This window comes from Arachis ipaensis, chromosome B1 (assembly GCF_059453495.1).
Source record: "Arachis ipaensis isolate K30076 ecotype BB chromosome B1, ASM5945349v1, whole genome shotgun sequence".
NCBI classification, from domain to species: Eukaryota; Viridiplantae; Streptophyta; class Magnoliopsida; order Fabales; family Fabaceae; genus Arachis; species Arachis ipaensis.
Genome location: NC_142436.1, coordinates 44,692,744 through 44,708,686, shown reverse-complemented (window position 1 = coordinate 44,708,686; position 15,943 = coordinate 44,692,744). Strand labels below are relative to the sequence as shown.

Here is a 15,943-nt window from a genome sequence, read left to right as displayed (position 1 = left end):
TCCCATAACAAATTTCCTTCGGCAAGTGTACCGAATTTGTCGTCAAGTAAAAACTCACAATAGAGTGAGGTCGAATCCCACAAGGATTGATTGATCAAGCAACTTTAATTAGAGGAATGTTCTAGTTGAGCGAATCAGAAGTTGATTTGAGAATTACAGAAAATTAAATGGCGGGAAAGTAAATGGCAGAAAGTAAATTGCAGAATCTTAACGTTAGAGATCACGTTAACTTAGTTAACGTGACTCTTAACGTGGGTAATGATGGCTTCGAGAGCATTATTGGCAGTCACTTTTCTCATTAACTTTGCAAGTTACCTCCCATTCCTTGCTTCCTTTGGTCCTGAAATCAGGCAATAGAGTGCATCAAAGTTCTAGTCCAAGTCATGGGTAATGCAGCATACAATTTGTCACTAAACTCATGCAAAATCCTCATGAAATCATGTAAAATGCACAATGTATGCTTGAATCCAGGTGTAAGTGAATATCTATCCAAAACTAGCTTATTTCCTAAGAAAATGCATGAAAATACCCTAAAAATAGTAAAGAAAAGGTCAGTGAAACTGGCCAAAAATGTCCTGGCATCACAACACCAAACTTAAAGCTTGCTTGTCCCTAAGCAAGTACTGGAACAAGAGAATGATGAATGAAATGCCAAGAGAAATGAGTCATTCTTGTGGAAGTCATGTCACTGATTTTATGGTGGTTTCATGCATAGCAACTTAGGTTCATTCCTGGCTTTCAGACCTTTATCATGCCCTATAATATTCACTTTGCTTACATCCCATGAGACTTTTATTCATTGATCCTTTTATTGTCATTTCAGGGCTTATTGGTGTTCTTCAGGCTAAGTGTTCTGTAAGGGGGCAACTCTTTAAGATAAGCTTTCAGCCAACACTCCCGAACCAGTTGGTTCAAGGTGCTAGGTGTTGAGACACCCCTAAGGACTTACTCCCTCAAGTCTCTCCCCCATACATACACACCACAGGCATATGGTTTATTCATTTTCTTTTCTTGAGGCCTTGGTGTCCAGCACCTCTTTGGGTTACTAAATGTTCTGTGGTGAGGGTTACTCTTGATAGTGGACTTTCAGCTGATAATCCCGAGTTAGTTAACCCAAGTTACCAAGTGATAAGGCACCCCTAAGAGCTTATTCATCCAAGTAGATCCCTCATACAGGAACACCACAGACACATGCCTCAAGATTTAAAACCATTGGTGCCTAGCCTTATTGCTTAGTCTTTTTCTTCAACTTTGATTGTTCTTTCCCTTTTTCTTATTAGGATCTTCTTATTTAGCTAGTCTCATGAGGTGTGTCTCAAGCATAGTATTCATGACAGATAGTTGTCCTCCCACCTTGTGGTTGAACCAACTTAGCTAACTTATGATCACACCAAAAACTCATGAATGCACTTCCATATTATGAACTCCACTTTGGTCTTTTTAAAACACACTCATTCTCTTTTTCATTTGATTTAAAGGGACAAACATACAATTAAGTAAGGAGATGGTGTAGTAACATAAAGACTAGCACACAGAGACTTTCTTCAATACCAAAAACTTAAAAGACAGAATTGAAAAAGGTTTAAACATAACATGGAAGCAAGTTCTATTTCATACAAGATCTTCCTTATTTAAAACATAGAGAAAGATGGAACAAAGAAGGAAATCCCCCACCTTTTACTCTTGTGGTCGTCCATGCTCTTTTCCTTGCTTGTCCTCCTTGTTTCTTCTTGCATTTCCTCGCATACGTGCCAATCTTGCTTGCTTCCAATCCTCAAGTGCCTTCCTCACTGACTCATGACTCTCTTCCACCCTTTGTCTTTCCTCTCGTGCTAATTCATCCTTCATTTCTTCATACCGGGCTATTCCTGGATGCAATATTGGCAGCTGTCCTACTAAGTAGCCGAGCCTGGCTTGAGTGTTTATGTGATGTCCTGTCTCGCTCATGTAAACTCCTTCTGCGAATGCCCTTTGCTCGTCCAATAGTTCTGCCTGTTCTATTTGTCTTCGATGCATCTCATGTATGTGTGCCCCTTGATGTGCTTGGATATTGATTAGCCTCTGGATGGATTCTTGTTGCTTATTTTGCCTTTGTTCCATCCTGTTGAATGTTTCTCCCCATTGTTGTCCTTGACTTAGTTGCTGTTCCATCATTTGCCTTTGCCACTCACCTTGCTGAGTCATCCATCTTGAGAGTGCTTCCTTTTGCTGCCCCATCATCTGTAGTTGAAGCTCTTTCTGTGCTCCTTGGCTTTCCAAATATTGTCTAAACAAGCCATCAATGGCTTCCTGCAATTGGTGCATGTCCAAAGTCTGTTGTGCTTGCCCCTCTAAGACTTGTCCTTCCACTACTTGAGGGGCTGTCCTCTTCCTTTGCTTCCGTTGAGGCAGGGAGGATGCTGTAGCATTCATCCTTCGTACAGTTATTGGGATGCCTTCCTTTATCCACATGGGGTCCTCATCTTCAAAAACTACCCCAGCTTTCTTGCATATTCATAAATAGTGCTGGGGTAACCTAACGTTCCTCTTGAGTCGCTTTTCTCTGCCATCTTTCTAATGCCTTCAAATATGAGTTCATGAACCTTGATTTCTCCTCCATTCAGTATACAATGCACCATCGTGGCTCTCTTGATATTCACCTCCGAGTTGTTTGCAGCTGGGAGAATAGACCTTCTCACTAGCTCAAACCACCCCTTGGCTTCAGGAGTAAGATCTGTTCTCTTGATGAACTTTGGTTTCTTTCCCGCACCCCTTTCCCAGTCAGCTCCGGGTACACAAATGTCTCGCAAAATGTGGTCATAATTGGGGTTGTCCAATCTTGAGTGATAACTTTCTTCTTCAAACTATATAGACCGTAGCTTCAGTGCCCTCATGACACTCATGGGACCAAAATCCACCATCTTTCCTCTCACAAAGCTTGTATATGACTCATCTTTCTTATTATATCGGACCGCATTTGCATAAAATTCTCTGATGAGATTTGCATTCACCTTAGTGACAGAGTCAGTGAGGAGCTCCCATCTTCTCTTTTCTACCTTCTCTGTGATTTCAGGACACTCAGTTTTCTTCACTTGAAATCCCACCTCGTAAATGATTTTCTTGTCAACCATCCACCCGTATTGCAATGCATGATGCAAGCTTCTAAATCTCTTTTCGTCATACAGGTGCTGCTCCATGGGTTCCTTTCCCTTCCTTCTTTTAGAACTCGAAGATGCCATGAATGATAGTTAATATGTGAAGGTGGTAAAGTTGTGGAGACTTTTGGTTGTTTAGGGTTTTATTGCAATGAAGAGAGTGAGGGGGGAAATGTTTGTAAATGAGTAAGGAGTTTCTTGTACCGAAATGAAGAGTTGTGAAGAGTGGGTGATGACCATGAAGGTGGGTACGGAACAAGGGTCATATATAGGGACGTTGTGAGAGAATGGAGGGTGTGGATTGATGGAGTGGTTACTTGATGGACGGTTGGGGTTATGCATGGACAAAAGACAAGGATCATCACTTTATGATGGAGATTGCTCGGTCTTTTAGGGGTCCTATTTTTCCAATGTTGCATGGCAACATTTTCCAATGTATTCCCTTTTTAGAACAAGTGTGTAGCCCCTCCTTTTGTGGTGTCCGATCCTTCTTTGTTTAGTTGTCCAATCCATCCCTTTTAATGCTTCTTTTCTTTTCCTATAAAGATAAAATAAGAAAAGTAAGACATAATATCAAAAAGACAATTTAGCCTTTACGGCTATAATTAATAAAGAAAAGAAAAGATTAGATTGTTTATTCATGAACTCCAACTAACTAACTAACTGTGTATCCTTATATGCATTTTGGTGGCACCATGGGGTGACACCAAACTTAGTTTGGAGCACTGTGATCAAAAGTCTTGTTCAAAGCTCCAAGACTAGCATGCTTTCTGTTGCATTCATGCTTTCTTGGTACGCTTTGAACACCAAACTTGTTCTTCACTATATACTGCAATATAAGGACTTCACCAAGTTTGGGTTGGAATTCATGAATATTGACTTATTCAATAGTAAAAGCTAATAAAACATGGGTTGCCTCCCATGAAGCGCTTCTTTAGCGTCACTAGCTTGACGTCTCTCTTTCATCAGGGAGGTTGATAATGCTTCAAGTCCTCCCCTCTTGCCTTGGACTTATATCCATTGGTTGTATCAATGATCTCTACATGTTCCAAGGAGAGGACTCTGTTAATAGTGAAGACCTTAGGTAACTGAGATGGTACAGTCGGGAGATTAGGGGGATATCTGGGAAGTAAGCTGAGATCACTTTATCTCCTGGAGAGAAGTCTTCTGTAGGGATCTTCTTGTTCCTCCACCCCCTTGGTACTTTCTTCTTTGTCTCTTTTGATGCTTCCCTGCTCTTGGCGACTTCTTCTTCTAAGTGAATTTTGTTGTTGTCTTCACATGCCTCTGGTGGTTTAGGTTCCTCCAGCTTCTCATTATGATCATTGCTTGGTTCTTTATTTTCTTGGTCAGCTTCTTGGGAGAGTTTGAAGACATTGAAGCTGAGTTATTCATCATGGATCCTCAATATTAGCTCCACTCGCTCCACATCTATGAGTGCTCTGGCTGTAGCCAGGAATGGTCTTCCCAATATGATTGGGTGAGTGTGACTCTCTTCCATGTCCAAGATGACAAAGTCTGTTGGGAGGTAGTATTTCCCAACCTTTAACAACACATTTTCCACCACCCCTATTGCTTGTTTTTGAGTTTTGTCAGCCAGCCTGATGACCACATCTGTGGGCAATATCTCATTGATCTGCAGTCTCTTCACCAGGGCTAAGGGCATTAGGTTGATGCTTGCTCCCAAATCACAGAGTGCTCTATCAAACATTGTTTCTCCTATGGCACAGGGGACATGAAAACTTCCTGGATCTTTTCTTTTCGTAGGCAACTGTGGTTGAATGAGGGCACTGCACCCCTTGTTCATCACTATAGTCTGGCCTCCCTTGAGTGAGCTTTTCCTAGGAAGCAACTCCTTCATATACTTGATATATGCAGGCATTTGTTGGATAGTCTTGATGAATGGTATGTTCACATGCAAAGATGCAAACAAGTCAAGAAATCTTGAGTATATTCTCTTCTCCACAGCACCATTGAGCAGTTGGGGAAAATGTGCATAGAGTCTTAGCAGCTCCTGTTTTGATATTTCTGGTTCTTGGTATTCTTTTTTCTCCTTCTCTGTTGAGGTATCTTCAGGTTGTTCTGACAGCTTGCTTGGCTTGTCCTCAGTCTCCTTATTACTTATAGTGACCATCTTGCAATCTTCCCATCTAACTTTCTTTGTTTCACCTCTCGGATTCTTCTCTGTGTCACTTGGGAATCCATCTGTGGGTTTGGGAATTTTCTCAGAGAGATATCCTACTTGAGATTCCAACCTCTTGATTGTGTCTCCCTGGTTCTTGAAACTGGCTCGCACTTCCTCCTTGAACACCTTGTTGTCTTGGATATCCTTGCATATGCCTTCAAGTAGATTTTCAATCCTTGAGATTCTTTCATCAAATGATGATAGGTTAGGTTGAGGAGGGTTGTTCTGGCCTTGATATGAATGTGGAGAGGTGTTGTTATTGGGTTGTTGATATGGTCTAGATGTAAAATTATTTGGATTTGGGCGTCTTTGACCAAGGCTTTGGTCTTGTTGATTTTCCCACCCAAAGTTTGGGTGATTCCTCCATCCAGGGTTGTAATTCTTGGAGTAAGGATCATGGTTCTGCCTAGGTGAATTCCTAATGTAGTTGGCTTGCTCCTGAATACCCTCTGCTTCTTCATTCACTCCTTCTTGGGTTGTTGATGAAGTGGAGATTGCTGTCACTTGGTTCCTCTCCATCTTCTTGGTGAGGTCAGCCAGCTGTTGGGTAATGAGTTTGTTTTGGGCCAACAGAGCATCTACATTGTTTAGCTCCATTACTCCTCTTATGTTCCCTCTTTCGGAGGCATAGAAGTAGTCGTTCTCTGCTACTGTTTCAATGACATCTATAGCCTCCTCAATGGTTTTCTTCTTGTTCAAAGATCCTCCGGATGAATGGTCTACGGCCTTCTTTGACTCATAAGAGAGCCCTTCATAGAAAATGTACAGTTGCACCCATTCGTTGAACATGTCAGGTGGACACCTCCTTGTCAGGTCTTTAAACCTCTCCCATGCTTCATATAGAGTCTCACCATCTTGTTGCCTGAAGGTTTGGACCTCAGCTCTGAGCCTGTTGATTCTTTGAGGAGGGTAAAATCTTGCTAAGAATTTGTTCACCACGTCTTTCCAAGTTGTCAAGCTTTCCCTTGGGAAAGATTCCAGCCACTTGGCTGCCTTATCCCTGAGTGAGAATGAAAATAAGAGCAGTCTATAGGCGTTAGGATGAACACCATTAGACTTCACTGTGTCACATATTCTCAGGAAGGTGGTTAAATGTTGATTTGGGTCCTCTTGGACACTTCCTCCGAACAAACAGTTGTTCTGCACAAGGGTGATGAGCTGTGGCTTCAGTTCAAAATTGTTGGCATGGATGGTTGGCTTTTAAATGCTACTTCCACAGTTTCCTGGGTTTGGATTAATGTAAGAGCCTAAAACTCTTCTATCCTCCCCAGCATGATTTGCTCGACCTCTTCCGCCATGGTTGTGAGCCTCTTCTTCATGATGGTTTTCCATGTTTTCTTCTATGTTTGGTTCAAAGTATTCCTCAAAGTGTTCCTCCTCTTCTTCACCACCTACTACACGTTTTTCTCTTGCCTCCCTCCTTAGTCTAAGGAAGGTTCCCTCAGGTTCAGAATCAAAGGAAGTTGAAGCCCCGCTTCTTCTCCCTGTCATACAACCAACAAGTACAAGCAAATAGAATAGATGCAGAAAGTATATCTGTCAGAATTACTGTTAGTGTGAGTGATGCAATATATCAAACAGTTAGTGGGTTAGTGCGATGAAGTGTAAATATCAAAGAAAAAGTAGGGGGAAGGGAAGAAATTAACTAAGACAGGAAGTAAATAACTCAAACAGAAATTTAAATCAAACAAAAATAAAATGCTCAATCTAGTTATCCTCCAATCTAATCATTGTTGATGCACAATCAATCCCCGACAACGGCGCCATAAACTTGATGCACGGAAAACTTGTCCCATAACAAATTTCCTTCGGCAAGTGTACCGAATTTGTCGTCAAGTAAAAACTCACAATAGAGTGAGGTCGAATCCCACAAGGATTGATTGATCAAGCAACTTTAATTAGAGGAATGTTCTAGTTGAGCAAATCAGAAGTTGATTTGAGAATTACAGAAAATTAAATGGCGGGAAAGTAAATGGCAGAAAGTAAATTGCAGAATCTTAAATGGGAATGGGGGAATTGCTCATAAATGTAAATGACAGAAATTAAAGAGAATGGGTAAGATCAGAAATGGGGAGTTCATTGGGCTTAGGAGATGTTGCATTCTCCGGATCAATCTCATTTACATCTCTTCCTCAATCAATGCACTCATTGATCTCCTTGGCAATCTTAAGTGATTGAAGTACAATTTCTTGTAATTCAATCTCTCAAATCTTGATCAATAGCCAATTCCTTGGTCAATTGCTCATGAGAAGAGATGAAGTATGGTCACTGATTATACCACATGCATTTCCCAAATCAAGCATTGAGAGGATTATAGTCACATATCCATCCAAACCCAATTTGGTCCAGCATGAGAAAGCATTTCTAGCTTGATCTCTTCATTCCTCTTCCAAGGTTCAGAAGAGATCCAAGTATAAATAGTTTCATTTCCAAGATAACTACCCAATTGGATGAAGATCGAAAGCTTTCAAGTAAAATCAAGAGAAAAGATAGAAGAAGAATAATGAAAACTAGTATTGATCCATCAAATTACAACAGAGCTCCCTAACCCAATGAAAGGGGTTTAGTTATTCATAGCTCTGGAAACTGAAAACAAAGATGGAGAATACATGATGAAAACTAGAAGAGCAAAGAAAGTAAAATACAGGAAGTAGTTTTATGCTATTTTCCAATTCCCAGTACTCCCAAAATAATTCAAAGCTACTCCTATATATACTACTCTTCTCATCTTCTAGTTGGCTCTTCAAGTCTTGGGCCTTTGGATCTTGAGTTTGAAGCAGTTCTTTTTTTCATTTGGGCTTGGCTTTACTTGCAGAGAGAAAGTGTGAAGTGGGCAGAGACTTTAGCTCAGGGCGTTAGGGGTGTTAACGTCTAGTGAAAATATGAGTTCGAGAACGTTAGTGACAATCAACTTTCTCACTAACGTTCCTAAGTAAAAGCCACGTTAACTTCAACGTTAGTGGCACAAACGTTGCCACTAACATTGCCTCTAGGTCCTTCGCACACGTTATTGGGGCTTAACTTTCCCAATAACATTGAAAAGCCCCCATTGCTCCTACGTTAGAGCCCACGTTAACTTAGTTAACGTGGCCCTTTAACGTGGGCTTGCCATCCTTCGAGAACGTTAGTGACACTCAATATTGTCACTAACGTTCCAATGTGCCCCCATGTCTCACGTTAGAGCCCACGTTAACTTAGTTAACGTGGCTCTTTAACGTGGCATTGCTTAGCCATCCCCAACGTTAGTGACAATGTTGAGTGTCACTAACGTTGGCTCATCTTTTACTCATCCACGTTAGCTTCCACGTTAACTAAGTTAACGTGGGAGTTAACGTGGCTCATAGTGGCTTGTGTGGCTCCTTCCAACGTTAGTGACAATGTTGAGTGTCACTGACGTTAGCCATCACCTTCTTCTTTCACGTTAGCCTCCACATTAACTAAGTTAACGTGGAAGTCAACGTGGCTCCTTGGGGTTGTGTGGTTGCTTCCAACGTTAGTGACAATGTTGGGTGTCACTAACGTTGTCGACCACCCTTGCCTCTTCACTTTAGCTCCCACGTTAACCAAGTTAACGTGGGAGTTAACGTGGCATTGTGCACTTAGGCCAACGTTAGTGACAATGTTGAATGTCACTAACGTTTGCTTCCTTTCCCCCTTTTAACGTTAAAGACCACGTTAACTAAGTTAACGTGGACTCTAACGTGGCCACTTATGAGCATTGGCCAACGTTAGTGATAATGTTAAGTGTCACTAACGTTGGCTCAAATTTCCTTCTTCACATTAGAGTTCACGTTAACTTAGTTAACGTGACTCTTAACTTGGGTAATGATGTCTTCGAGAGCGTTATTGGCAGTCACTTTTCTCATTAACTTTGCAGGTTACCTCTCATTTCTTACTTCCTTTGTTCCTGAAATCAGGCAATAGAGTGCATCAAAGTTCTAGTCCAAGTCATGGGTAATGCAGCATACAATTTGTCACTAAACTCATGCAAAATCCTCATGAAATCATGTAAAATGCACAATGTATGCTTGAATCCAGGTGTAAGTGAATATCTACCGAAAACTAGCTTATTTCCTAAGAAAATGCATGAAACTACCCTAAAAACAGTAAAGAAAAGGTCAGTGAAACTGGCCAAAATGCCCTGGCATCAGTAGTTACAAGGTTGTCCACCATATCTTTCAGCTGGGTATGCACGGTAGAATGGTCTTTGTCCAGGATATCTCGGAGGGTGTTGTTGCCTAAAGGGTTGATTAGATCCTCTTGGCTCCATCCATCCTTGATTGGTCTGACCTTGATGCATATTCCTGCTGTAACTTCTATTTCCTTTAACAAAGTTAGAACCAAACTCAAAGCGAGAGGGGTGAGAATTCATGGTAGCAAATGAAAAATAAAAAGGAAAAACAGAAATATATAAACAAGTAAAAGAAAAATATTTACAATAACCAATAATAAGGCACATGTTAGCAGTTCCCCGGCAACGGCGCCATTTTGACGTTGAGATTTTTGCAAGTAAAGAAGTTCATAAAAACAGTCGCGTTGTAGATATAGTCTCTAAACCAACAAAAATCCCTTCGTGCAAACGTTTTGGTTGTCACAAGTAACAAACCCCTTTTAAAATTGATAACCGAGTATTTAAACATCAGGTCGTCTTCTCAAGGAACTGCAGGGAAGTATGTTCTTATTATTGGCTATAAAGGTTATAATCGGGGTTTAGAAGCTGAGAAGCAAGTGATTTGAATGACAAGTAGAGTAAATGGCAATTAAAATAAATAAATACTGTAAAGCAACTTTTGTCAAGGTAAGAGAAATTGGAAGTCCAACTTAGTTATTCCTCTCAACAATAGTGAAAGTTGAATCTTAATTCCACTTAGTTAACCTTTACTAAAGTAAAGGAAAGTCAAGGGACTAATTAGTTTGACCTTCGAATCCTATTTATTTCCTAAGAAAAAGTTGGGATTATTGAAAAAGTTCAGTTTAATTAGCAAGATAACGATTATCAATTATGCTGAGTTTAATAATGTTGAGTTACTGATTTTTTAACCAAGACCAAAAGGGGAAAAAGTAAAATTGTTGGAATAAAAATGTCCTTAGATGGGAAGCAATAATAACTTAAATTAAAGAGAACAATAATAAACTGAAATACCTCAAATAATCATTAATTCAAATAATAATCTGTAACATGGAATAATTCATAAGCCAATTGGACAACATCTGTAGATACGAATAAAAGCATTAAAGTAAAAGTAGCATAGAAACATAAATTAAAGTAAATACTAAACCTGGATCGAGAGTTACTCTTAAAAACTAAGAGAAGTCATAAATCCTAATCCTAAGAGAGAGAGGAGAGAACCTCTCTCAAACTAAATCTAAATCATGGAAAGTGAAAATTGGCGAGCTCCTCATGAATGGATACATTCCCCCACTTTATAGCCTCTAATCTGTGTTTTCTGGGCCGAGAACCGGGTCGAAAACAACCCAGAAATCGCTGGAGAAGAATTCAAACACGCTGATTTCTGTCACTGCAACGCGGCCGCATGAAGCACGCGGTCGCGTCACCTAGAGTCAGAGCAACTATGGCATATTATATATCAAATTGAAGCCCCGGATGTTAGCTTTCCAACGTAACTGGAACCGCATCGTTTGGACCTCTATAGCTAAAGTTATAGCCGTTTGAGTGCAAAGAGGTCAGGCTGGACAGCTTAGCAATTTCTCCAACTTCTTGTATTCCTTCCACTTTTGCATGCTTCCTTTCTACCCTCTGAGTCATTCCTGCCCTGTAATCTCTGAAATCACATAACACACATATCAAGGCATCTAATGGTGATGAGAGAGGATTTAATATTAGCAAATATAAGGCCAAAGAAACATGTTTTCAATTAAAGCACATAATTAGGAAGGCAAATGTAAAACCATGCAAATAGTATGAATAAGTGGGTAAAGAGTAGATAAAAACCACTCAATTAAGCACAAGATAAACCATAAAATAGTGGTTTATCAACCACGACTTTAACTGCTCAGTCTCAAGCTTCTCGCTTGACACCTTCACGCCACAAGCACATGGTTAGGGACAACTTGATTTATCCGCTTAGGCCAGGATTTTATTCCTGTGGGCCTTCCTATCCACTGATGCTCAAAGCCTTGGATCCTTTTTATTTTACCCTTGCCTTTTGGTTTAAAGGGCTATTGGCTTTTTCTGCTTGCTTTTTTTCTTTTACTTTCTTTTTCTTTTTCTTAGATTTTTTTGCCCTTTTTTTTTGCAAGCTTTCTATTCACTGCTTTTTCTTGCTTCAAGAATCATTTTTATGATTTTTCAGATTATTAATAACATTTCTCCTTTTTCATTATTATTTCAAGAGCCAACAATTTTAACATTCATAAACAACAAATTCAAAAATATGCACTGTTCAAGCATTCATTCAGAAAACAAAAAAGTATTACCACCACATCAAAATAATTAAATTATTTTAAAATTTGAAATTTATGTACTTTTTTTTCTTTTTCAGAAAACATTTTTCATTTAAAAAAGATGATGGATTCATATGACATTCATATCTTTTAGACATAGACACTAGACACTAATGATCATTTAATAAAGACACAAACATAGATAAAACATAAAGCATATAATCAAAAATAGAAAAATAAATAGACAAGGAGATTAAGGAACTGGTCCACCTTAGTGAGGGTGGCGTCTTCTTTCTCTTGAAGAACCAATGGTGCTCTTGAGCTCCTCTATGTCTCTTCCTTGCCTTTGTTGCTCCTCCCTCATGGCTCTTTGATCTGCAATCAAATGCTCTACCACTGATCTATGGACCCTTGAGATGAACCTCTCCATCTCTCATGACTCAGGGGTGGAAGCAACTGCCTTCCTTTTCCTCTTTCTAGAGGTTTCTCCGGCCTTGGTGCCATAAATGGTTATGGAAAAAACAAAAAGTCACGCTTTTTTTCCACACCAAACTTAAAAGGTTTGCTCGTCCTCGAGCAAAAGAAGATAGAAGGGAGTAGAAGGAGAAGTGGAGGAGATGGAGGTGTGTGAATGGGTGGGTTTGGAGGGGAATGGTTTGAATTTGAATGGTGAGGTAGGTGGGGATCCTGGGGGAGAGAGAATGAGTTGAGGTTGGTGGGGATCCTGTGGGGTCTACAGATCTTGAGGGGTCAAGGACTTCTCATCCCTGCTCCATTTAGGGGTGCAAAACGCCCTTAGAATGCAATTCTGGCGTTAAATGCCAGGTTGCAGCCTGTTTCTGGCGTTTAACGCCAACTTGGTGCTCTGTTCTGGCGTTAAACGCCAGCTTGTTGCTTCTTTCTGGCGTTAAACACCAGGTTGTTGCTTCTTTCTGGCGTTAAAACGCCAGTAAGTCTGTCCTCCAGGGTGTGCTATTTTTGATGTTGTTTTTTATTCTGCTTTAATTCTACAGCTGTTTTTATGACTCCACATGATCATCAACCTAAAGAAAACATAAAATAATAATGGAAAATGAAATGAAAAAGTAATTAACATAGATAAATAAGATTGGGTTGCCTCCCAATAAGCGCTTCTTTACTGTCAATAGCTTGACATTACTGAGCCTTATAGTTTGCAATGTCTGCAAACCACGGAGCTTCCTGAATAGCAAAAATTGCTCATCCGGAAAGGTTTCAGAGATCTCAGTAGGAGGGAGGGACGCTCCTGCTACTGGTTCTATCCGGGACAGGTGATCAGCTACTTGATTCTCTATCCTTTTTTTGTCTCTTATTTCTATATCAAACTCTTGCAGAAGCAACACCCATCTTATGAGTCTGGGTTTTGAATCCTGCTTTGTGAGGAGATATTTTAGAGCAGCATGGTCAGTGTACACAATCACTTTTGATCCTACTAAGTAAGATCTAAACTTGTCAATGGCATAAACCACTGCAAGCAATTCCTTTTCTATGGTTGTGTAATTTTTCTGCGCATCATTTAAAACACGGCTAGCATAGTAACTGACGTGTAGAACCTTGTCATGCCTCTGTCCCAATACTGCACCAATAGCATGGTCACTGGTATCACACATTAATTCGAATGGTAATGTCCAGTCTGGTGCAGAAATGACAAGTGTTGTGACGAACTTAGCTTTCAGAGTCTCAAACGCCTGCAGACACTCTGTGTCAAAGACAAATAGCGTGTTAGCAGCTAGCAGATTGCTCAGAGGTTTTGCAATTTTTGAAAAATCCTTTATAAACCTCCTATAGAATCCTGCATGCCCCAGAAAGCTTCTGATTGCCTTAACATTTGCAGGTAGTGGTAATTTTTCAATTACCTCTACCTTAGCTTAATCCACCTCTATTCCCTTGTTCAAAATTTTGTGCCCAAGGACAATTCCTTCAGTCACCATAAAGTGACATTTCTCCTAGTTTAAAACTAGGTTAGTCTCTTGGCACCTTTTCAGAACAAGTGCTAGATGGTCAAGACAGGAGCCGAATGAGTCTCCAAATACTGAGAAGTCATCCATGAAGACTTCCAGAAATTTCTCTACCATGTCAGAGAAAATAGATAGCATGCACCTCTGAAAGGTTGCAGGTGCATTACACAGACCAAATGGCATCCTCCTGTAGGCAAATACTCCAGATGGACATGTGAATGATGTTTTCTCTTGGTCCTGAGGATCTACTGCAATTTGGTTGTAACCTGAATAGTCATCCAAAAAGCAGTAGTATTCATGACCTGCTAGTCTCTCTAGCATCTGGTCTATGAATGGTAAAGGAAAATGATCCTTTCTGGTGGCTGTATTGAGCCTTCTGTAGTCAATACACATACGCCACCCTGTAACTGTTCTTGTAGGAACTAGTTCATTCTTTTCATTATGAACCACTGTCATGCCTCCCTTCTTGGGGACAACGTGAACAGGGTTCACCCAGAGGCTATCAAAAATAGGATAAAGAATCCTAGCCTCTAGTAACTTAGTGACCTTTTTCTGCACCACCTCTTTCATGGCTGGATTTAGCCCCCTCTGTGGTTGAACCACTGGCTTAGCATCATCCTCCAATAGGATCTTGTGCATGCATCTGGCTGGGCTAATGCCCTTAAGATCACTTATGGACCACCCAAGAGTTGTCTTGTGTGTCCTCAGCACCTGAATTAGTGCTTTCTCTTCCTGTGGATTTAAAGCAGAGCTTATGATCACTGGAAAAGTGTCACCTTCTTCTAGAAATGCATATTTTAGGGATGGTGGTAGTGGTTTGAGCTCGGGTTTAGGAGGCTGATAAACCACTATTTCATGGTTTATCTTGTGCTCAGTTGAGTGATTTTTATCAACACTTTACCCACTTATTTATACTATTTGCATGATTTTACATTTGCCTTCCTAATTATGTGCTTTGATTGAAAACATGCTTCTTTGATCTTATATTTGCTTATTATTAATCCTCTCTTATTACCATTAGATGCCTTGATATGTGTGTTAAGTGTTTTCAGATATTATAAGGCAGGAATGGCTTGGAGGATGGGAAGAAAGCATGCAAAAGTGGAAGGAATGCAAGAAGTTGGAGAAATTGCTAAGCTGTCCAGCCTGACCTCTCTGCACTCAAACGGCTATAACTTTAGCTACAGAGGTCCAAACGACGCGGTTCCAGTTGCGTTGGAAAGCTAACATCTGGGCTTCGATTTGATATATAATATGCTATAGTTCCCCTGACGCTAAGCGACTCGACCGCGTGATCCATGCGGCCGCGTCGCAGTGACGGAAATCCAACGTGGCAAAATTCGAAACCAGCAAATTCTGGACTATTTTTTACCCAGTTTGCGGCCCAGAAAACACAGATTAGAGGCTATAAAGTGGGGGATTGCATCCATTCATAAGAAGGCTCTAAAATTCATAATTTTAGGAGTAGATGTAGTTCTTAGAGAGAGAGGTTCTCTCCTCTCTCTTAGGATTAGGATTTAGGATTTCTCTTAGTTTTAGAAGTGACTCTCAATCCCAGGTTCAATATTCCTTTTACTTTATATTTCTCTTTTACCTTTAGATACTCTAATGCTTTTATTTGTATTTGACTTATGTTGCCCAATTGGCTTATGAACTTTTCCATGTTAGATTTTACTACTTTGAATGTATTTTATTTGAGGTATTCCAGATATTTGTGATTTTAATTTAGCTTTCTACATTCTTGGCTTTGGTTAAGTAATTGGTAACGTTTGAGCTGTCAATAAAGCAGTGATTAAAATTGGGAGTTGCTCCAATAACTCTAGTCTTTCCATCGGAATTGACTAGGACCTGAGAATTAAGCTAATTAATCCACTTGATCTACCTTCATAGTAGAGGTTAACAAAGTGAGATTAAAATCCAAATTTCATCACAATTGATAAGGATAGGACCTCCAGTTCTAATACCTTGCCAAGAGTTTATTTTATAGTTATTTATTTATTTTTATTATCATTCAACATACTACTTTCTCACTTTCAAAACCCCAGTTTACAAAACTCATAACCAATAATAAGAACATACTTCCCTGCAATTCCTTGAGAAGACGACCCGAGGTTTGAATACTCGGTTATCAATTTCAAAGGGGTTTGTTACTTGTGACAACCAAAACATTTGTACGAAGGAATTTCTGTCGGTTTAGAGACTATATCTACAACGCGGCTGTTTTTATGACATTCTTTACTGGC

General features: G+C 40.0%; 1 non-coding gene across 1 annotated transcript; it reads left to right on the top strand.

Moving 5' to 3' along the window:
* Positions 1–6,106: 6,106 nt before the first annotated feature.
* On the top strand, positions 6,107–6,210 carry LOC148576395 (small nucleolar RNA R71). The gene has a single exon (XR_015904574.1). It is a non-coding gene; the product is annotated as a small nucleolar RNA R71 (small nucleolar RNA).
* Positions 6,211–15,943: the final 9,733 nt, after the last annotated feature.